This window comes from Ursus maritimus, unplaced genomic scaffold (assembly GCF_017311325.1).
Source record: "Ursus maritimus isolate PB19 unplaced genomic scaffold, ASM1731132v1 scaffold_4, whole genome shotgun sequence".
NCBI lineage: Eukaryota > Metazoa > Chordata > Mammalia > Carnivora > Ursidae > Ursus > Ursus maritimus.
This window is the reverse complement of record NW_024426552.1, coordinates 87693192-87717224: the sequence shown is the minus strand read 5'-3', so window position 1 is coordinate 87717224 and position 24033 is coordinate 87693192. Positions and strand designations below refer to the sequence as shown.

The window sequence follows — 24033 nt, the reverse complement described above, 5'->3', positions numbered from 1 at the left end:
TGTAGTGTCATTTGCATGTATCTTCTCCCATTCTGTGGGCTGCCTCTTAGTTTTTTTGACTGTTTCCTTGGCTGTGCAGAAGCTTTTTATCTTGATGAAGTCCCAGAAGTTCATTTTATCTTTTGTTTCTTTTGCCTTTGGAGATGTGTCATGGAAAAAGTTGCTGTGGCTGATGTCAAAGAGGTTGCAGCCTATGTTCTTCTCTAGGATTTTGATGGATTCCTGTCTCACATCGAGGTCTTTCATCCATTTGGAGTTTATCTTTGTGTATGGTGTGAGAGAGTGGTCACGTTTCATTCTTTTGCATAGACTGGAGGAGATTATGTTAAGTGATATAAGTCAAGCAGAGAAAGACAATTATCATATGGTTTCACTCATTTATGGAACATAAGAAATAGCAGGAAGATCAGTAGGAGAAGGAAGGGAAGAATGAAGGGGGGGGTAAACAGAAGGGGGAATGAACCATGAGAGACTATGGACTCTGGGAAACAAACAGGGCTTCAGAGGGGAGGGGGGTGGGAGACTGGGATAGGCCGGTGATGGGTATTAAGAAGGGCACATGTTGCAGGGTGCACTGGGTGTTATACGCAAATAATCATGGAACACTACATTAAAAACTAAGGATATACTGTATGGTGACTAATATAATAAAAATTATTATTAAAAAATATTAAAAAGTTTAGATCTATTCTAGTTGCATCAAGCACATGATTGTCCCAGTTGCTCTTTCAAAGACCAGAAACCTGGACATCTTTTTAAGAAATCAGACATTTCAAGAAAGCAGACATTTTTAAGTAAGCAGCCCTTACATAAGTCTCTTTGTATTCTGGGTTTTTTAAGGGAAAGGCTTAGTGATTTGAATTATCCAGAGTAGGAAAATCTCTGACATTACGAAAGTATATCATAATTTCTCTGAGTAAGCAAGGTATCTCTCTTCTCTTTGTTATCTCTGTTTCTGTCTTTCTCACACATACTCACACAACCCACCAACAAAATGCCAAAGATATATTAATGAGAGTTTTTTTTTTTTTAAAGATTTTTATTTATTTGACGGAGAGAGAGACAGCCAGCGAGAGAGGGAACACAAGCAAGGGGAGTGGAAGAGGAAGAAGCAGGCTCCCAGCGGAGGAGCCTGATGTGGGGCTCGATCCCAGAATGCCAGGATCACGCCCTGAGCCAAACGAAGGCAGACGCTTAACGACTGAGCCACCCAGGCGCCCCTAATGAGAGTTTTATTAGAATCAATAATCATGGCTTACAACCACGTTTGGAGCGAGAGCTCGGTTTAAAGATTTTAGATTTTTAAACATAACATTTTCAAAGGAAATGATTTCCTTATAAGTCATTGAAACAAGATCATCTAAAATTTTCAACATTAAGATCAAGATTAGCCCTTAGCAAGTTGTTGAAATGAGTGGATTTATGACAGGTTTTGTTTGTTTCTTTTTCTGCTTCCTGTCTTTCTTTCATTGCATTTCTCTTACCTGCCTGTTTCCAGTATCCTTTTCAAAAAATGCCATGTACAATGGCATTCTATGTGTCCCATAGAATGCAGTGGAATTATTTTGTGTCTTCTACTTTGTACTGGTATTAATATAGCCAGAGTTTGAATGGACTGTTTTGGTAGTCACATCACACTAATTGTGAACTTAAAGGCAACCAACCCTGTTAGAAGATGAGGTTGATATTTAACAAACTCTCATTTGTTTTATTAAAAATGCCTTTCCTCCATGAGGAAAACAAATAATTTATATACATAAATCCTGGTTATACCTAATAAATTCAAATTTTTATAGCCATAACTCATATTCTGTCATTTTAGTATAATTTTGGCTTAATTCACATCAAAAAGAACCTTCCTGAAGGCGGAGATCAATGATGGTCACCTAATGAAGTATTCTGAAATTTTTGTCTACCTCTCTTGTGCAAATGTACTTGGTTTAAGCTTTCCAGTAACAAAGATATGTAATAAGTTGGTGTAAGTTTAAAAACAGAACCTAAAACAGGGTGACAAAAATGGAATGACTGGAAGAATAACTGCTTAGTGCTAGCTGGATGAATTGAAAACAGTTGAAAGATAAGTTCTATCTCATGGGATTTTGCTGTGTGCCAGAACTAATCACATTAACTTTAACCCACCTGAGGCTTTATGCTGCTTATTTATCTCATCTGTGGGATATTCTTTATTTATGACTTTGCTTCTCTTATGTTGACAGATCATTGCCAACGTGTGCTTAAATATAACAATATAATTATGTTTCTTATTACTTTAGTCATCATAATGGTATGATTCTGTAACATTATTTTGCTTTTCTTTCTTTTTAAAGTTTGGGGACAGAGTAGAACAAGAACAATATGTACTTCATTCTCTCTGTATTGAGGTATAATTGGTGCAACATTATATTAGTTTCAGATGTATAAGGTAACTATTTGATATTTGTGTATATTGCAAAATGATCACCACAGTAAATCCAGTTAACGTCTGTCACCATACATAGTTACAAAATTCTTTATTCTTGTTATAAGAACTCTCACGATCCACTCTCCTAGCTACTTTCAATTATGCAATACGCTGTTATTTACTACAGTCACCATGCTGTGCGTTACATCCCTATGACTTATTTATTTCAAAAGTGGAAGTTTGTACCTTTTAATCTCTTTCACCTGTTTTGCCTACTCCTTACCTAAGGCAACCACTAATTTATTCTCTATATTTGTAAGCATGTTTTTGTTTTCTTGTTTTTTAAGATTCCACATAGAAGTGAGATCATATGGCATTTATCTTTTTCTGACACACACCATTTTCTTTATCCATTCATCATCTGTGGAAGGACATTTCGGTTGTTTCCTGGTCTTGGATATTGTAAATAGTGCCCCAACGAGCATGGGGGTGCATATAGCTTTTCAAATTAGTGTTTTCATTTTCTTTGGATAAATTGCTGATTGTATTATAGTTCCATTTTTAATTTTTGGAGGAACTTCCATTCTGCTGTCCATAGGGGCTGCACCAATTTTTCTTCCCACCAACAGTGCAGAGGAGTTCCCTTATCTCCATATCCTCACCAACACTTATTTATTGTCTTTTTGATAATAGCCATTTTAGCAGGATTGGGGTGATAATCTCATTGTGTTTTGATTTGCATTTCTTGATGATTAGTGGTGTTGAGCATCTTGTCATGTGCATGTTGGCCATCTGCACATATTCTTTGGAAAAATGTCTATTTGGACCTTCTGTTAAAAGAAAATGACAAAACAAAAAGACTTTGTTTCTATGAATATGATTGGTCTCTTTATTCCTTTTTTTGTTCATATGTGTGTCTTTCTATTTTTTTCTCTTTTGAATTAACAAAAGCTCTTTGAAATATGATCTGCTTCTTTATAATTGTGCCCAATGTTACATAATTAATGCCATGTTAAAATTATTAGTGGCATATGATTAAGCTACATTAAAATATGTTTGTCACCGCCTCCTCCTTCAATCACAAATATATCAGATGGCATTCAGTAATACAATTCTTTTCTATCTTTGGTGCACGCATAGCGATAAATGATAATATTTTTATGGCATATTGGGGAAAATGGAAGAAGGAAGTTGCTTTAAACTGGAAGTAAGCAGGTGGGGGGTGATAGGGTGTGTTCAGCCTGTCTGGTCCTGTAAAGCTTGCAGAAGACTGGAGGTGTTATGGAAGCATACCGTAGTCACAGACAAGGGAGGAAGCTCTGTGAATGAAATAACTTAATAGTTGTACACATGTAATATGTTCAGATGAAAGTGAAAAATTCAGTTTGTTTTTATGACTAATCACAACTGGGCTTGTTTGTTTTTTTTTTCCACATGTAATTTCTAGCACATAGGAGGTAATCAGTAAATTTTGAGAAACTCAAAGTTATATAGATAAGGCATTTAAATGTTTGGATACATTTTTGTCTTTTTATCCAGATGTCTGGTGTCTTTTAACATAGCCACCACTTGCCACTTCTGTAATTAAAAACAAACAAAACCCTAATAGTAGCAGCTATCATTTCTGGGGCACCTACTGCTTATCAGGGCCTTATGAGCTTATTTAATCTTCATAACATCCCCGAAAAACAATTCTGATTGTTATCCTTATTTTATAAAGGAGGAGTCTGAGTTTCATAAATTATAAGTAACCAAGAAAATGACCTAGTAAGTAGTGTGGAATTAGGATTTAAACAGGCTGATTCCAAAGCCTGAAATAAATGTGTTTATATCATGTCTACAAGGAGGATTATTGACCCGTAGCATTTGTTGGATAAATGATTTTAGTTCCCCAGTTATAAGCTTTCAGGAGGTTCCCTCTCTCTCATCATTGACCACTTTCGGGTTATACTTCTCTACGTTTACCTCCAGTTCTTGTTTCATCATCTTTGCCAGTGGTGACATTTTCTAGAATGCAGAGTATACTGGCTGTGCAAGTAGATTAGCCTTCCTACAGACACTGAATCATGGCCTTGACCTCATTAGCATTTGGAGCCTAGAACACTTGCTTTCAAATCCTAGCTTTGCTACTTAGTAGCCATGTGACTTTGGACAGTTTTCTTGGCAGTTTTCTCTTTATTGTGTGATGAGAATAATAATACTATCTGCGTTATATAGGCTTGAGTATTAAATGATTTAATAAATGTATAGTACTTAAAATATTGCCTGGCCTATAATAAATAATTAATTTTTATTTATTATTATTTTTATTTGTGAAAACTGGATCATGATCACTTTTTATAACTTTTCTATAGGAAATAATAGAGAAGAAGTAAGTTTTAGTAGGCTGAATTTTTAAATAGCTAGCTAGTGTATACTAGTTGTATTTTATAACATTGATATTTTTATTAGTGGTTTATCACTGGAATAATTGAGAACCATAGTACAATTACTAACATTTTCTGTTCAGAAGTTGAATGTGTTGTGATCTGTTACTTGATGGAAGGTAGATTGAAAGGAAGAAGTTGTCATGATGCTTAAGGATACTTGTACTTATTTAATAATGTGTTCTGTTCTACTTTCTGATGTAGTGAAATATCTGGATTTCTAGGAAAGAAAATTGGGGAACATGTGAGTGATACAAAAATGTCTTTTATTTTTTAAATGTAAATAAGCTTTCAATTGTCAAAATTTGATGTGTAGACTTGTCAAAAGTTATTTCAGTTGCCAAGGAAATTCAACGACAGGAAGAGTTTTATCTATTGTTGGGTTCTAAGGAATCTGTCCTTCTAGTGGGAGGAGTTTGCATGGATAATATAAAACAGTAGCCAATAAAAACATTCATTAGGTTTTTAAAAAAATTATATTTAAATATAAGTGTTTCTGACACTCTGGGATTTCTGTGAAAATTCTCCCTGACCTCAGTTCTTTTCTTGCTTTCTATTTCATATTGAAAATGGGATCCATCACTTCTTAAAATGATGAGCTAACTGGAGATTGTCAAGTTATGTTCCCTAAGCCACATCTGGCCCTCCAGCTGTTTTCATAAAGTTTTATTGGAACACGAACAGCAATGCTCTTATATATTGTCTATGGCTGTTTCACGTTGCAGCAGCAAAGCTGAAGAGTTGCAATAGAGACGGCCAGCAAAGCCAAAAATATTCAGATGTGCAAATCTGAACATTTACAAAAAAAAGTTTGCCAATCTGTAAAGTAGACAGATCTAAATACACATATGAGAGCTTATTTCAATTTGATGTTTCATACTTTCTCTGTGGGGAAATTACCTGTCCTCACTAGATTTTACTAAAAGCATCAATTGTGTTGACTTACAATGGCTATTGTTTCATGTGTTAGTCTTTTCCTTTCATTTACATTTTAAGCTTCTTTAGCATGCCTAGCATTGTAGGAATATCTTTATAGAAGATATAAAATATTACAAACATAGGACATAGGAAATGTGGCTATTAAAATATTGAACGGGACAGTCGATTCATCTCTTGTATGATCACATTATTTTGTGAAACTATTAACTGATTTGTTGAAGCAATTTACTGAGGTTAAGCACATTGATTTAGATAATTCTTGTGACTTGAAAAGAAGACATAAAATTATGGGTATTAAAAAGTAACGAAACAAATAAACAAACTATCATGAATGTCATCTAGTTAGTTCCCAATAGCATCATTAAAAATAAGCCTATTGATGTTTGTGCTTATTTGGCCTTATGTTTGTATGCAGGGTTGTTTTTTTCTCAGAAATCTTCACCAATTTTCATCACATTTTTTTTCACTTTTGCTCATTTAGTTCTAGCGTTTTGCGTCATAATTTCTGTGACTCTTTGCATAGTTTTTGGATTCTTTTAGTTCTGTCTTAGTTTGGAGACCAGATGTGAGGTCAGCACTCAAATAGAGCTCTCATCAGTGCAAAAGTGATAGGGGGATTACCCTCTAACCCATTCAATCTTGAGAAGAGGCATTGTGCATCATCATTATAATCAGCAAATAAAATCCTTATGAAGGCCACTTCCCTAAAGTCTCCTTTCTTTTTTTAAACATAAGTTTGAATAAACACAGCAAGTGGAATTTAGTAGAAGCAGAATCCAATGAGAGTTAGTCCTCTGTAAGGATTTCAGAACTTCCTCTACTTTATTTGCAGGTAAGTATAGTTTATCTGCTCTGGGGAAATGGTGCTGATTATTTAAAAATCAGAGATGAAAGAAGAAGCCCCAAAGCAAGATGATTTATTTGCTTTTTTGGTAAACCTGATTCTGTTTTGTAACCTTTGAAACATGGACTTTATGAGTGATAGTATTAAAATTTATACTCCCTCTAGAGTGTGTTATTAATCATTATTGCTCTGCTGGGCCTCAGGATTACCTGTCTGCATTGTAATGCAGCTTTCCTTAATATTTACAATTGAAATACCAATGGTTCTTAAGACATCTCATATATTTCTATGAATGAAATGGGATTCACAAGAGATAAGGGCTTGCCTCCAGAAATAAACTACAAAATATTAAATTCCTCTTACAAATTTGTAGAACCTTTTAAACCAATGCTAATTTTATACTTCTGAAATGAAATATCTGATTCTAATGGTTGTCCTTTAGTGGTCCAAAAAGTAAATGAAATTATTATCTAAGGATAGTTATATTAGAAATAAAAACACTAAACTATATGTACTTGAAATTCTAGGGCCTCTGCTAAGCAGTATGTGATCTGGAGATACCGGGATGACCTCAAACCAAACTTGCCCAGGAGATTTTCAGTTCTGCCAAGTTCTTAGCACTATCGAGAGCTCTTATTAATATTTTCTGTAGGAAAGGACAGTTGGGTATAGAACTTGCTTAAATTTGGGAGTAGTAGCAAAAAGACCTTTTTTGGAGGAGCTGTCCCACTGAATCAAATTCAGTCATTGAGTTCTATTATGATTCAAAGGGTACAAGATAGCATTGTTCTTAGGAGCTCATAAAATAGTGAGGGAGACAAACTATACTGAGGGAAAATTGACTTGAACATGTTTCACACCTTAATCTATTCTGGGGCAGGGAATGTTCTCAGAATTTCTGCCCTTTTTTTCCGGTATTCTTTTACTTCTTCATTGAACCCACTTAGTTTCACCCTTTCTACACTTAATTGGTCCTGCACCAAACTATATCCCCTATTGACTTTTGCAAGAAATTCTTCACACTATACATGACAATTATAAATTTATAAATTAATTGAAGATTTGGTGGGTTATGTGGGAAGAGGTCATGTCATGGAGACTTCCATCCGCTCCACTTCCTGTTTCTTGTTGTTTCATCATTTCTGACAGCTCCCCAAAACTCAAACTCCTAATACGTTCTTTTCTTCTCTATCTAGCAAAGCCCATCTACCGGAATAGTCTGGTTTCCCCCTTTCCCACAAGATTGCTGCTTGTTTTTTATATTGTTGAATAAGTAATACAGAAATTGCAGATGGGATAGAGAGAGGGAGAAGCAACACAAAGGAACTTAGAGATTTTGGAAGCATTCAAATTTAAAATGTCAAATTGGAGCATAGTGATTACAGTATATGTCACTTTAAAACTTCATAGTAGATCTTGGAACAAGATTAAAAATCCCTTTTAATCTCATTCCAGCTGTGTGGTTGAGAGTAAAGCATTATTCCAAAGTATCCCTAGTATTTTCTGGGTCAGGAAATTACTACTTTAGAAAAAGAGAGGCATTTGGAACCAAAATTTTGATCTGGACATTTAATAATAAAATGTACTACACCCAAGAAATGCAAGCTAAAAAAAAAAAAAAATGAAAGCTACATATAAAATCAATTAAAAGCAAAAACAGAGTTATTAGGAAATCATGTGATTGTTGTGGTTGGATATTAAAAAACATTTTTTCTCCACTTGAAGCACCATATGGTTGGCAACAATTTAAAAAAGCAAACACGCATGTATTTATATATATGTGCTGCAGAAAAATATATTTTAATTTTGTACATTATGTTTGTGTATAAAGAACTAGAACAAATTAGTACTTTTGAAAAAAAGTATTTGATAGGATCTGCTATTAAATTTCTTATATCACATATTGCACAGTGTTTCTTAGTAAAAGTGTTATAAAGCTATTTAAATAAAACTAAGAATTATCTAGTTTGTAAGAAAAATTGGGACATATTTCACTGGTTGGTTTAGTTCATAAAATATTTCAAAATGTAAGCAGTGAAGGAAATTTTTGACCTAAACTTAGACTTGGGATATACCTCTTTTTGTTTGTTTAATATTGTTTGGGATGCTAGCTAAGTACACAGTGCTTTGATGCTGCTTGAATTTATTTCACATAACAGGTCCAGAAGTGAGACAAATTAATGTAGCAGCTGAATGACATTATCACAGACTCTGTTTCTTTCTGTCCTTCTGCTCGGCCATCCTCAAGATGTTAGCTTTGTCCTCAGACTAACTTCCTTCATGCCCACAAGATGACTACATCAGTTCTAGGCATCATATCCATATATAACAGTAGGAAAAAAAGCGTTTTGTTAGGAGGGTGGAAACTTTGCTAGGAGTCCCAGAACACCTTTCCTTCCATCTTTGGCTAGATATGGATAACATATATACCTGTGAATCAATCCCTGGCAAAACAATTGGGGCCACTGTGATTCACTGAGCCTAAATCAAAATTGTCTTGAATCTGAGCACAAGCATCCTCTTCAGAATTTCTTAGGAAAAAGACATGTAAGGTGAATCAGAGGGTTTGCCTAGCAAAGAAGAGGAAAAAAGTGGGTAAAAAGCTAACAAAGTCTGTTAGAGAAACATAGTATCCAGCTCTAAGCCAGTGGTTCTAAATGCTGCGTACACTTCAGAATTACCTAGGAAACTTTTAAAAAATATTTTGAATTAATTGGTCTGGGTTGCACGTAGATACTAGCATTAAAAAAAAAATGCCCCTGGTGATTTTAATGTATAGCTAAGTTTGGGAACCAGTGCTGTAGTCAAACTGAAGATAGAGTAAGGAGACAAAAACTTTCATGAGTCTGTACACATTTATCGGCTCAAGCAGCTTTTCAGCTTTATTGAACATTATCTGAAAATTAAACACTGTCCAGGTGGGTATAATTACCAACCCGAAATCTTAGACCACAGTTAATTTGCCACACCCTTAAATGGTGCTCCCTGCCATATTCACGGACCATGTTCTAAGACTGTATACTATTTGGGTACTTAAAGTACCCAGACAGCTTTCCTAGCCAATCGAAGTTGGGGTTTTATTTAAAGGTAGGAATGTCAGTCCCATTTTTGTGATGAGAGAACTGAGTTGCAGACAGGCTATTAGCGGAAGAGGTAGAAGTAGAGTTCTTATAACAGTATCCTGACCGCCAGGGTTTCCTCCTTAGTGTTACTACTTATATTCTTGTTGTATTTATTTAGGTATCATTTATTTAGATCACAGTAAAGCTTCATAATTATAATAGGTACACCATTTATTGACAGCTTACTATGTATGAGCCAAGAACTGTGCTAGGTGCTTTATCCTTGCCCGAACATTTGTTTAATCATAGCAACAATCACATGCAGTAAATATTATTAACGGTACTTTAGGGATAATGAAATTGGAAGTGAGAGCTTATTATTTCTCCAGTGTCTCTTAATTAGTTCACTTCTCTGGAATCTAGAATTTGTATCCATGATGCCATGGGTTGCATTGGCATATAAAATACCAAAATGCATGTTCTTTTCATTTTGCTGTTCACAGAGATTTGATTTTGTACAGCTTCCCAGAACAGTAAATACCTATTGGTTGATTAATGGGTAATAGATGCTGGGTAGCCCTGGACTGGTTTGCATTTTCCCTGCACATTATAATTTACATTTTTTTTAGAAGTAAGTTTTTTCCAGTGGCTTTGCAACTATGCTAAGTACTGAGCATATGATCAAAGAACAATTGAATGGATAAATGAAGTGGAATCTTTAGACTGCTTAGTTTAGAGTTGCTCAAATTATAAGGACTGTGAAACTTCTTTGCTGATAATTTCTTTTCCCTTAGGAACTTAAAATATTAAAATTAAAGACTTCTAAGATGTAGCTGAAATTGTACTCCCTAGTATTTTGAAACAAATACTGAATTACTGGAGAGTGTACCTTGAGTTGTTCAGTCATACTCCATATTGCCGTTTTTAATAAAAACAATACCCTTTTAATAAAACGACATAATTGGTCTGTATGGCTGACATTTATTTAGATGCTTGATTTACAATTTTTTTTTTCTAATTGAAAGATAAGAGGAAAATAAACTTGGCAATGGCTATTAAGGACTGACTGGTTTAGTTTTTCATAGAGATAACGTTTTCCAAATTACTGAATTATGATACTGAAAATGAAGGGCAAGCTCCTTGTTGGGGGGAAAGTGTTAGAGTAGCCCTAATGCAGAATCTCATTAAAGCAACTGTCAGGATTCCTCTATTTTACCATCACCTCCCCTATTCTGTAAGAAGCAACTGTCGTTTTGAGTGAGTGTACTGCCAAAGAGGCATTTACAAATAAATGAAAAATGTCACAATTGATTTCACTCCTTCCAGAATACTGTGTGTCAGCTTTGTCACAAACTGTCTTTGTTATTCTCTGTTTTAGATCTCCCAGCTGGACATTGGAAATAACTTTTGATGGTTTAGGGCCTCTCTCATTTGACCCCAGGTAAGCCCTCTATTGGTGACCTTTTACAAATATTTGTAAAACTATTTGAACAGTTAGAGAATATAAAACCTTTCCCCCTCTTTCTCTCTGTAACTGCTGTTTTTGTCAAAAAGTATTCAGATGTCAATATCGTTTACTTACACTTTTGAACACTGCTGAGAATTATTCCATGCATTACAAAACACTGTAAAATTATGCAATTATATTTCACATTGTCTTCTCCAATACAATGGTTTGTTGTTAGCATGCTTAATCTAATAATAATGCTAATAACCAGATTACTTGTAAAGAAGATATATGGCCATGCATTTCCCATATTTTGAAATAAATGTCTAAATTTTTATCACTTATTTTTATATTATCTTGGATACATAAGTCCTTCATATAATTTTTATATAACATCATTGATACACATTCGTTATTGCCATCACCATAAACCGGTCCACTCCCTCTACCGCCGTCATGCTAACATCATTGAGGTCTTATTCTGAGCCACATACTGTGCTAAGCAATTATATGAATTATCTTATATAAATGTATCACAGTGGTACTTGAATCCTAAGTTAATATGGATTTGGAAAAAAAGCAACTAATTAGAAATTGCTAGCAGCATTTTTTATTATGGATATTAAATTAAAGGAAAGTAAATCTTCATATAATTATACTTTAAGAGATTTTAATCAGTATAATTAGTTATAGATTGTGCCATCATTTGAGATTATTTAGCTTTCTACTTGAAAGATCATGGAATGGACCAATTAGCAATATTCTGTTTCTCTTGGAAAATAGAAGTTGAAGTAATCACTCATTCATTCGACAAATATTTATTGAACACCTATTATGTGCCATTTACTTTGAAGACATCATGGTGAAGAATATGTATCTAATTCTCATGACTTTACAATGTAGTGGCAGTCAAAAAATAGGCAAGTACAATGTAGTGTGATGAATGAAAACAATAGGGAAATACATGAGGTACAGTAGAAGAAATGAAGTGAGCGTCTAAGCCAGACGGGATGGATGCTCAGGGAGTGATGTGGAAGTAGAAGGTGGAGGAATATTAAGTTTTAGTTGTGATGTCTGAAGGGTAGTGTTTAAGATAGGGAGATATGTCTGAAGAATTAAGGAAGAGGCAGATCATGAGTGTCCTCATGAGCCATACTTAGGAATTCAGATATAGTTGCGAATAATGGCAGTTAGACTAGAAAGACTTCATCTGTTATTAGACATTCTCTTCAAATCAGGCTGGTCAAATTCTCACAGCACTAGCTTTCTATATATACAGTGAAGGAAGGCAGGCCATTCTTCCTCCTTCACACCTATATAAATAGAATGTATTTCCTAGAATATAAGGTCTTTATGAGCAAGAACCTGGGTTAAGTCACCTTGTTTTCTCATATCTATTGTAGTACTTTGCACATAGCAGGCTCTCAATATTTATGGAGTAGGATAACAGAATTGAATGTAAAACTTTGGAAAATGGATAGGTTGACCTACCAGAGGCTACCTGCAAAGACTGACTATTTATGATCATAACCTCTTCTTTCACTGATCAGTTGGCATAAACGGCAACATTCTTTTCCACATCTCCTCCTTACTTTTAGATTTATAGGAAGAGGCTCCATCAAAGTGAATCAATATGAAAAGCAATTTTTAAAACAAACAACATGTCAATTTGCAAATAAAAAATATGTCAATAAATTCTCTTTAAACTAAAAAAGGTTTGGAGGAAACTAAGGATACATGAAGAAAATGATTTTTAGCAAAAGAAATAATAATATATACAATTTTTATTTATTCATTTTTTAACTCTAGAAAATACATAGTCAAATACATTATAAAAACTTTCTTTTGTAATGAGAGAGATGAAATGAAAATGATGATTATATGAATCATGTATTGTAAGATAATGTATCAGGAAGATAAATTTCACTTGTTAAGCAAGCAAAAATAATTTAATGAGGAGCCTTTAAAAATTATGGTGACCGGGGCGCCTGCTGGCCTGGCGGGAAGAGCATGCAACTCTTGATCTCAGGGTCACGAGTTTGAGCCCCACTTGGGTGTAGAGATTACTTAAATAAATAAATAATTTAAAAAACTATGGCAATTAACAAATCAGAAAATTACTTTAATAGTGTGCAGTTGACCTAGGGGAGTCAAACCCCAAATGGTTGAAAATAGGTGTATAACTTTCAACTCTTCCAAAACTTAACGGCTAATAACTTACTGTTGACTGGAAGCCTTACTGATAATGTAAATAGTCTGTTACCATATATTTTGTATGTTATATATCTTATTTACTATTTTCTTAGAATTAAGTAAGCTATAGAAAAGAAAAAGTTATTAAAATTATAAGGAAGAGAAAATACTTTTACAGTACTGCTCATAAGTGGGCCTGCACAGTTCAAACCCATGTTGTTCAAGGGTCAACTGTATATTATCGTATAGTGTAGACATTTTGGGTTCAGTTATAAAAATAAATTCTGTATTTCTTACCACTGCAATGTTCTCCATTCTAGAGTCTTTTCTTTGACCAGCTTTTCTAGCATTATTCCTTTAAGTGTGCTGTTTTACAGTCATTTTTCTGCTGGATTGTCTTTGGGACCAGTGGAGCATTTCTGAGAATTTTTTGTTTGTGACCACATGTAATTCTGGAAGTACTATGAACACTCACCCAAAGCTGCACAGAGTAGGATATCAGCTTTCATGTCTTTTTGGTGTTCTAAGCTAAGGAGATAAAACTAGTAGGACATTTAAATTATTTTTTTCCATTTTTCCAAAATGAAAAAAACTTTTAAAAATATAAAATCTAACTATATAGAATATTTAAGGAATAAAGAAAATAAAAACAAGGATACCAAGTTGCATTTAGAATCTGTCAACCTTAGTTATAATTTGTTGTCCTTTGGGTAACGGCAGTATTTTACAAAATGAAGAGGCAATTCTCAGAGAAATGTTGCCTAGTGTTATGGAATAGTGGACGTTTATCTGGCTTGCTATCAGTCAAAATACAGGTTAAAAATAGCCAAATTAAAACAGATAAAATGAAGAGTAGAAATTGAGAGTAGAAAAGTAAATGAATAGAAAAGAAGCAGAAATGAGAACAATAAAACTGGGGAATATTGTGAAGGGGATCAGGATATGCCATCCCTAAATTTGACTCTGGCATAAGAATTACTTTGAGCTGAATGTATTCGAGGTCCTGAAATCCCTTATCTGCCTAAAAGCAGAGCCTTCCAGAAGAATTCAGAAGTCATTAAATCCCTTTCTGCAAAGCGACTCTAAGCTCACGATGCCCAAACAGACATTACCACAATACTGTCATATCCTCCATCCATTTTCCTAAAGGCCCTTTTATTTTTCCAAAAAGTGATTTGCTTTTCCACAGGTGCCCTTTCTCCCCCTCCCTTTCCCTTAATGAGTTCAGTTCATAGACCCCAAATTCTAACCTCCCCTTTGAGTTAATCATCTCTTAGTCCTCCTTGTGTAAACTCAGTGGGCATGTTAAAGGATTTTTGTTTGGTTTTCTCTTACTGATCTCTCTTTTGTCAGTCTAATTTACAGGGCCCTGGCCACTAACTTAAGATGTATAGAGGGCAAAAGATTTCCTTCCCTACAATGGAGGCCTAGGGCTTCATAGCACATGGATACAAGCATTATGGATTTCACTTTTAGGGATATTTAGTGTAGGAATTTGCTTCCGTGCACCTCCTAGGTCAACACTTGATATAATCTAACTCTTTTGTTATCTGATCTCAGTTTATCAGTTCTGCCTCTGGTCTAAAGCTGGTCCAAATGAAATATACTTATAACGAAGAGATAAAAGGTGAACCACAGGGGTGCCTGGGTGGCTCAGTCAGTTAAGTGTCTGCCGTAGGCCCTGGTCATAATCCCAGCATCCTGAGATCCAGTCCTCCTGCAGGCTCACTGCTCAGCAGGGAGCCTGCTTTTCCCTGTCCCTCTCCTGCCTCTCTGTCTCCTTGTGCTCTCTCTCACTCCCAGTCGCTCTCTCAAATAAATAAATAAAATCTTAAAAAAAAAAAAAGATGAACCACAAAGGCATTCTGAATGTCCTTATAATGATGTAAGAAAGATGATAGGGTTTGAAGCCAAAGGCCAAGAAAGCATTCTTGAGACGTCTTCGGTACATAAAGGTGATTTTATTGAAGCAGGGGGACAGGACCCGTGGGCAGAAAGAGCTGCAAGGGGGTTCTGAGGCGTAGCGGATTATATACTTTCAAGTTGGGAGGGGTTAGGGATAGTGTAAGTCTCTAAGGAATTTTGGAAGCAAGGTTTCCAGGACCTTGAGAAGGCTGGCTATTGTTGGGAAAATATCATTTATTACTGTCGAATAAAACCTTAGTCATGAGATCCTTCAGCTGTATATCAGTGGGCTATATGCTTGGGGGATGATTGCCGACACATATCGTGGGGTTTAGAGATAAAGGAAATTTATAAAGGAATTTTTTTTTAAAGATTTTATTTATTTATTCGACAGAGATAGAGACAGCCAGCGAGAGAGGGAACACAAGCAGGGGGAGTGGGAGAGGAAGAAGCAGGCTCATAGCGGAGGAGCCTGACGTGGGGCTCGATCCCATAACGCCGGGATCACGCCCTGAGCCGAAGGCAGACGCTTAACCGCTGTGCCACCCAGGCGCCCCTATAAAGGAATTTTTATACACTAAAGTAGACTTACAGGATCCTGCAGTGGGGGGGCGGGGTTCTGCTAGGATTGCCTTTTGCCCTTAGCAAAGTATTGAGGCAGTTCAGTCCCTAGAGAAATGTCACTCAGTACCTGTTTCAAGGACTTGTCAATGGGCTGTTGGTAGTAAGGAAGTTTAATAATTTTTCTTCTGCCTTTGTTTCCCACATCAATAATACCTCTAAAATGTGTTTTTTAGCAAAAACATTACCCTCTGTCTTTAACAACAACTATAGGTCTCTAATATATAAAATAAAAATTTGGTTACAGATCTTCTACTTAGGATGGGGTTTATCCCAAAAGACCTATTATTAAATTGATAATATCATAAGTCCAAAATGCATTTAACCCCTGTCCTACCAAACATCATAGCTTAGCTTAGCCTACTTGAAATGTGCTTAGAACACTTACATTAATCTATATTTGTACAAAATCATCTAACTAAAGCTTATTCTATAATAAAGTGTTGAATATCTTATGTAATTCGTTAAATACTGAAAGTGAAAAACAGAATGACCGTATGGGTACAAAATGGTTGTAAGTGTATGGATCATTTACCCTCGTGATCGTGTTGTCTGACTGGAAGCTGCGGCTTGCTGCTCCGGCCCAGAATCACAAGGGAGTAGCATACAGCATACTGCTAGTCCGGAAAAAGATCAAAAATCAAAATTTGAAATACGGTTTCTATTGAACGTGTATCTCTTGCTTTCACACACCACCATAAAGTTGAAATATCGTAAGTTGGGACTTTGTAAGTCAGGGATCATCTGTACTTTCTTTAATGTATGAAAGAGCCCAAAGATATCAGCCCCTAATCCATAATACCTGATTTTTTTTTTTTTTAAGATTTTATTTATTTATTCGACAGAGATAGAGAAAGCCAGCGAGAGAGGGAACACAAGCAGGGGGAGTGGGAGAGGAAGAAGCAGGCTCATAGCGGAGGAGCCTGATGTGGGGCTCGATCCCATAACGCCGGGATCACGCCCTGAGCCGAAGGCAGACGCTTAACCGCTGTGCCACCCAGGCGCCCCACAAATAGGAATTTCTGATAAGACAAAAATAATGGTTTCTTTGGCTATAAAATAAGAGCTCAAATCAGAAAAATCACTAACTCCTTATATATTCAGAATAGGGAATTAAATAAAAAGTTCACAGAACAAAATTTCTTCTACTAAGAGGAGAAAAAAAAGCAGAAGATGTAGCCAGGCCTGCCAGTGGGATGTGTAAACAAGTGCAAGCTGGACCCGTGGCCGAAGGGTGGCTTCTGGCTGGGCCAGGTGGTGGTAACAGTCCGAAGCGCAGGCTGCCGGGTTTCGGGGTCATTTCCGAATCCCATTCTGTCTATTGGTTTCCTTCTTTCACTTCCACCTTCTGACTCCGACAGCACCTGTTCTGTACCATTACCCTGGCAGGCAGCCTTAATGTACATTTTAACGAAATCTTTGTGCCAAATTTTCTCAAGTTACCAGAGGCAATTGTTAAAAAACCTTGCAGAACAAGTAGGACAAAACAAAACAGTTTTCTGTGCAAGCTATGATAGTCAAATATACTCCTGGCAGGAAGACCTCTTGTGAATTTTACACACAATATTAGAAACTGGCTGTTGGCAAGGAAAACTTCAGTTGTTTTTAATTGTCTCGATGAAGGGGTGTAAATCTCCTCCATTCCATTGCTGTTTATTGAATGTCTGTTCATGCTAACATGCCCAATTTGGCTTCTCTTTTTCATTAATATAGCTATGCAAATTTTCAGGAACTGAGACAAAAGCAGGTGTGTGTGTGTGTGTGTGTTTGCATTAAGACAAAGCCTTTTCCAGGCAATACACCAGGGCTCATGACAACTTGTTGCCTGGATACTAGGAATCTCACATGTGGGTTTTCTTAATAATAGACATTTTGATTTTTTTCTATAGAAAACTTGGTAGAAGTTTCTTCTTTTAGTAGTTGTGGCCCATCTATGTACCATTTGCCATGTGGAGATGGAAGGGGAGAATTAAAATAAAACTTCTCTCAAAACAGGAATAACATAGTTTCTGTTTGGGACACATATTTGTCCTAGGGTTTTGGAAGTACAGTTTTGCACATTTCTTTCTCTTTCCGTATTGCTCTCCTTTAATTCCAAGCTCTTATGGAATATTCATTCTTAAAATATTAAAATTCAGGTAACATGAATTTCAAAGAAAACTTTCAGAGGCTTCTTCCTCTCAGTGTCTGTTACACCTGTTCCACATTCCATTTGTTTTGAAATCCATAATTTTAACTGAGAATGAAGTAAATTAAAAATTATGAAGAGAATTTAGTGAAGAATTTTGTAATAGATTATTTTTGATTACCATATATCTGAGTAATCTTTTGTAAAATTTTTACATGCTGGTCTAAGTTCTTCTAAATTAGAAAATTGGAATGTGTGCCAAGCACAGATTCAGGTCAGAAAGATGAAAGACAATAATTAAGTAACATGAAGGTTAATTGTCTAGGGACTTCACAACTATATAAGTACAATATGTTTATTTAGTAAATTTAAAGTGGGTTAATCAATCAGCCATTCAGCATACCCTTACTATGTGACATGTGTATAAAAATGTATGGGGTGCTATGAAATATATTTTTTAAGCAATCAAAAAGCTGTACTGGACTTACAGTTTTAGGTGTTATGGAATGTAGAGTTCAGTATGTTTCCTGCTGCAGAACTGTCTACAATTATAGGAAAACAAAATTGGCACTAAAAAAATAAGATAAAATTAGGGAAAAGGAGCATTTTTAAATAGGTGCTAATATGAGGTGAAAGCATGTTTGTCAAAGTCGTTAGAGGAGGGTTAAATAGTTTGCTGTGGAATTTTCAGAGAAGGCATGTTAGAGCCAATATGGCTTCACGGGACTGTGACAGATGCGGAGAACTTGGGTAGATGAAAGAGGTAAATAGAAATCTTTCTGGGGTCATCGACAGCATGAACTATAAAAGTAGTCTTTTGGCAGGTAAGGTCAGGGAGAATGACAGTGCAAGAAGGACACTGTAGTGACTGGAATAGAGGATTTGTCCTGGGCAGTTATTACTGGATTTAAGGAGAAGTAACTAGGGTCAGGGTCTTCACAGCCAGGCAGAGTATTTTAAATCTAGACAGTGGACAGTGTTAATTTCTCGGCCTGGGAGTGTCATTATGAAGACAGATCTTCTGTGACGGGAACCTAGGCTGAGATTAGAGGCAGGATGGTTGGCTGGGAGAGAGTTGTGAGTATCTATGCAGGGGAAGAGTGGGCTGAGTGAGGGTATGTTTGGGGGAGTGAATGAAGAAATACAGTGTGAGTAATTAAGCAATATTTTACTGATGCTTATTTCTTATTTACAAATATAGTACAATAATTAACACATTCCAGAGACAGTAATTAGCAATCAGGTTAAATTACTTTGATTACTTTGTTTGCGTTTAATGAAAAACATTTTGAGAAAGCTACTTTCTAAGGTGTTTTATAGGTCCTCTCAATATAATGTCTCTTTTGCTTTTACTTCATTCTCTCCCTCTCCCTTTCCCTTTCTGTCCCTTAGCTCTTTTTCTCTGTCCTCTCTTTCCAAGTTTTCCTCTTCAAAGAACAAAATTTTAGTGTGTGTTTTATTAAATTATTTTTTTAAAAAATAATCATTTTATGTATTACCTAAACAGTTTAAAAATTATATAGGCTTAAAATGAAAGAGAAATAACAACCTTCTAATACCTGTCTACATTCCTACTCCTAAGAGATAAGTTTCAACTGTTCTGATTTTTCTTCTGCTAGTTCTATGCTTATATAGTTATTTCTCAATTTATACGTTGTTATTATCCATTGACTTCTTGTTTTTTTTAGTTGAGACTGTATTTCTCTAAGATCACATCCCAGCCATCCAAATTATCCTCCATTTTAAAATTACATCACATTTGTTTGTTAAATTAATGGTTTTTACATTTATAATAATTATCATTTACTTCTGAACCAGTACATGTATCATGATATTTTTTTTCTTTCTCACAAATTTTTTTCTATGTTTTCTTTGTGTCTGTTGCTATTTGTTCCCCAGTGGTCTATGAAAGGTATATTAAATGGCTATCGATACCATTTTAAAATGATTTTTTGTTGTTGTTCTCAGGAAAGCATTCCTTTTAATGTCTTTATTATTGAAGGCAGGGGCCCAAGTGAGGAATATGGTCCTTACCTTAGGAAATGAGAACAGTCACAGAACCCAGAAGCAACTAGGAAAAATACTCTGGAAACACCAACAAAGTAAACTCCTCTTGAGCTTGATGGGGAGAGAGAAAGGTTGGGAGTGAGGAAGGGAATGGATTTAGGCGGAACTCATAAAATAATCTATTAGCTACATTAAGCTGTTTTTGTTTTTGTCCTGGAAATATTCCTGTTTTGTCCCTTCATCCTCCTGCATCGGTTTTCACTGTTGTTCCTGGACCCGGTACAACTGTCATCCCGCAACTTTTCTCTCCTGCTTTTGATTTTAGGATCCTGTGTTACCTTTATCTCATTCCTGTCTCCTGTGGCTTTCTCAGAAAGGGTGCTTGGGAATGTTTTTTGACTCCTCAAGTTTGAAATGTCTTTACTTTCCCTTCACGCTTGATTGGTAGTTTTGGTGAGCACAGGCAGCTTCCTCTCAGAACTTGCAAGGCTCTGTTATCTTGTAGTGTTTCTGCTGGGAAGTCAGAGGCCATTCTGATGGTTGGTGCCGCTATTCTCAGGAAATTGTACGATCTCTTTTTTGGGCACCTGTGTACTTTGTCAAACTTGTCTTTCAGTTTGGTAATTTTTTTGTTCTTTTTATTATTGTCATTGTTATATTATTATTGTGATTTTCTTTCCTCTGATTTCTCTATTTCTTCAACTCCTATTAGAAAAAATGCTAGCTATCCTGGATTAATTCTCCGATATTTTTTTCTTTTTTCTTGTTACTTTCCATTTCTTTTTGTTTCTGGTGTTTTTAAATTTTGTCTTTTATTATTATGTTTGTAACTTTTAAGAACTCTTTATTCTGAGATCATTCCTATTTTATGATATTCAGTTCTTGTTTTATGGTGGTACACTGTATTTTGTCAAAGTCTTTCTCACTCTGCATAGTCTGTTTCCCTGTAATTCTCCTCTCCCCCCCTTTTTTTTCTGTTTTACTCTCCTTTATGTTAGAAACATTCCTCACATATTTAATAATCTATAAAGGACTATTTTAAGAATGAAACACTAAAAACTAATAACCGTATGCCTCTTAGGTGGGATTTGTTTCCTGATGAACTTCACTATAAGAATGTGTAGGATGGTGATGAGCAAGCCTTTTTTAGTACCTGATCTCTCTTTCTCTCTCTCTCTCTCTCTCTCTCTCACACACACACACACACACTTCATGTAACAACCCAGAAAAGTAGATGTGTTTCCCATTTTAGTGTTGAAGAAACAGAGTCAAATGGGATAAAACAATTTTCCAAGGTTACATATCTCATTAGGTACAATATTCTGTTATTTGTTCAGGTCTGTATGGCTCAAAATCTCACACTCTTTCTAAGATATCATTGTTTAATTTTATTTTTTTCTTTTTGGAGTTCTGAGCCAGGTGGTATTATGGTAAAATTTGGTGAAGATAGTCACAACTCTTTAAACTGTAGATTATGAGTAATTTAACTAAAGTGTAAGGACATTTTGAAATGCTCTCTGAAGCTTTTCAGTTTATAGCATTTAAACAAAATGTTAGAATAGTAAATTATAAAGGAATTAGAAATGCTTCATCACTTTGTACTTTAGTGATGTCACCACATTCTTAAAGCAAAAAGCTAGAAGTGGAAAAGGAATCACCTTCATAAACTGGAGAGTCAAATGAAAATATGTATAGTCTTTGAGAAAGTAGTTTGGTAGTATATACCAATAGAAGTTGATACCTCTGGTTGAGACCTCTAATTTTAGAAATCTTTTTCTACAGGAGGAAATCAGAGGTGTGGATAAAACTATAGATACATTTTCAAAATTATGTCCATTATTAAGTATATAAACATATAATTAGAAACAACCTAAATTCCTACAATGGGAGAACTTTTAAGTAAATTATGAGGAAGCCATATGTTGGAGTATTATGTAGGTCTTAAACATGATGCTTTCAAAGGGTACTTAAAATACCATAAGGAAGTGCCTGGTGTGTTAAGTGAAAAAGCAGAATGCCAAATTGTACTCAAAGTACAGTGCAAAGTAGCTTAAAATTCATGTACATATGCGTAGAAAAAAAGACTGGAAGAAAATATACCAAACTGTGTATTTGTCTCTAGATTCTAGAATTATAGGCAATTCAAATTTTTCTCATTGGTGCTCCTCTGTAATTTTCAGATTTCCTAAAATAACTGTGTATTACTTTAATAATAATAAAAGTGTATGGTCTTTAAAAACACTTAAAGGAAAGAGAAAAACTCTCTCTGGTCTTTTTGCTGTTGAGAGTGAGTGAAGCTAAGCGTTCTTTGTTTCTTCCCTATGATCATATCATCATCTGGGGATGGTGTTAATGGGAAAGAATTGGGCTCTATTCTGCGCTAGATTGTCTTTAAGAATTTCCTAATTTAGGAAAAGGGGCTGATTCCTGTCCTCTTTATTACTTCTTTTCTTGTGTTTCTTACCTATATTCTTCCATTTTCTATACCTCAACAACTCATCATTGGATTGTCATAAATAAGATTTAAGTCACTAAAGTACATTTCATATTTATTATACATTTTTATTTACAGTGTAGTTTAAATGTGATTCATACACAAATTGGAACTGGTTTCTGAAATATTTTGTAAAAAATCTATTAAAGGTTTCCTCGTGACAAATGTTATATATGAGAAAAGTTCAAGGTGTATAACTGGGTCTTATGAATAAACAGTAAGGGGAAAATCATCCTTATTACCTATAATTAATACTGGTCTAGCTTTTAGACTTTTTTTTAGGTAAACAGTCATTTTATGTAATTTAATTACTAATTACACTGATTTTAAACACCTGGGCTCCCTTTGCACAATCTATAAAAATCTTTAGGAAATAACAATTAATACATGCATGATGTTGAAATGGAATGAAAAGGGTGGGATCTGGACATTACTTGCACTTTTATGAATCTCAGCTATACTGAATTCTTCTAGAATAGAAATATTATAAGCAGCATTGCTGGTTTTGTGGACACAATTTTAATGGCAAAAGTTTTTTGCATGACCATTTAAAAGTGTATTTTTAAATTCAAAGCATACAAAATTTGGCTAAATAATTCTTGCAAGGGTAGGCAATAGATACTGTGTTCTTGAATATTCAAAAAGAGTAAAATGTGTATTTTCTTTCTGTAATCACTGTGTAAACATTTATTAAGCATCTAAGAACTAAAGTCTTCCTCACGTTATTAAAAATGGAATTATAAAATATATTGGCTGGTATTTTATATGAATATAATGAAATTTTGGCAGATTGCTACTATTAAGCAGCCATGTAAAAATAGTGCTTAAGGTCAGAGAGAAGGACCATCTTTAGCACAGCTTCATTTATATAATATGGTAAATTAAATGACACACAGTTTTCTATTATTGACACCATCACCCCTATAGGTGAAAGAATTTTATGTTGGGTCTAACTGAATTCATAATTAATTATCGTGTTTGTTGGTTTATAATTTTGGAAGAATGCTTTTAACTTTAATATTTTAGGTTTCACTTAGGTGATTCTGCATTTTTATTCACAGGGATGAGGTGGACCAAATAAGTGGCCTCGTTGTTGTCGGGAATGATTTTCTTAATTGCAACTCCTGATCTTTCTCAAAACTCACACCTACTTAGGTTCCTCCTGGACCCAAATTTAACATGTGATGCCCATTTGGTAATCTTCTCACCGTTCTGATGCTGCCTTATGTATAGTTTGTTTATATTATCAAAGAAAAAAAAAGTTTTCTAATGGTCTCATCCTGCAACACTGTTAAAAGAAAGGACTAAATTAAAGCCACTGACTTGTTTTCTGTTGGCTAAAATACTTCCTCCCTTTGTTAAGTAGGTACCTTTTCTTTTTGTTTTTTGTTTTAACATGTTAAAGGAAAAAAAGATAATTTCAATGAAATTTAGTTTATATAAAGAAGACAGTTAAAAACACTGCAGTCTTTATCTTAGATTATTGATCTGTGTTATCTCGGGTAAAGGCAGAGATCAACTAAGTCTTTAATTTTGAGGTGTAAGTGTATAAAGTATGCTTACAAT

At 35.0% G+C, this 24033-nt stretch overlaps 1 protein-coding gene and 1 pseudogene across 1 annotated transcript in view; one reads left to right on the top strand and one right to left on the bottom strand.

Annotated features, from left to right (window-relative positions):
• Positions 1 to 17244, bottom strand: part of LOC103676202 — a 38834-nt pseudogene extending 21590 nt beyond the window's left edge.
• The window catches only part of NAALADL2 (N-acetylated alpha-linked acidic dipeptidase like 2), a 1239935-nt gene continuing 1226950 nt past the window's right edge, over positions 11049 to 24033 (top strand). Inside the window, exon 1 of the mRNA XM_008705318.2 lies at positions 11049 to 11113. The gene's annotated coding sequence lies outside the window, so the exon portion shown is untranslated. The remainder of the gene's footprint in view (positions 11114 to 24033) is intronic.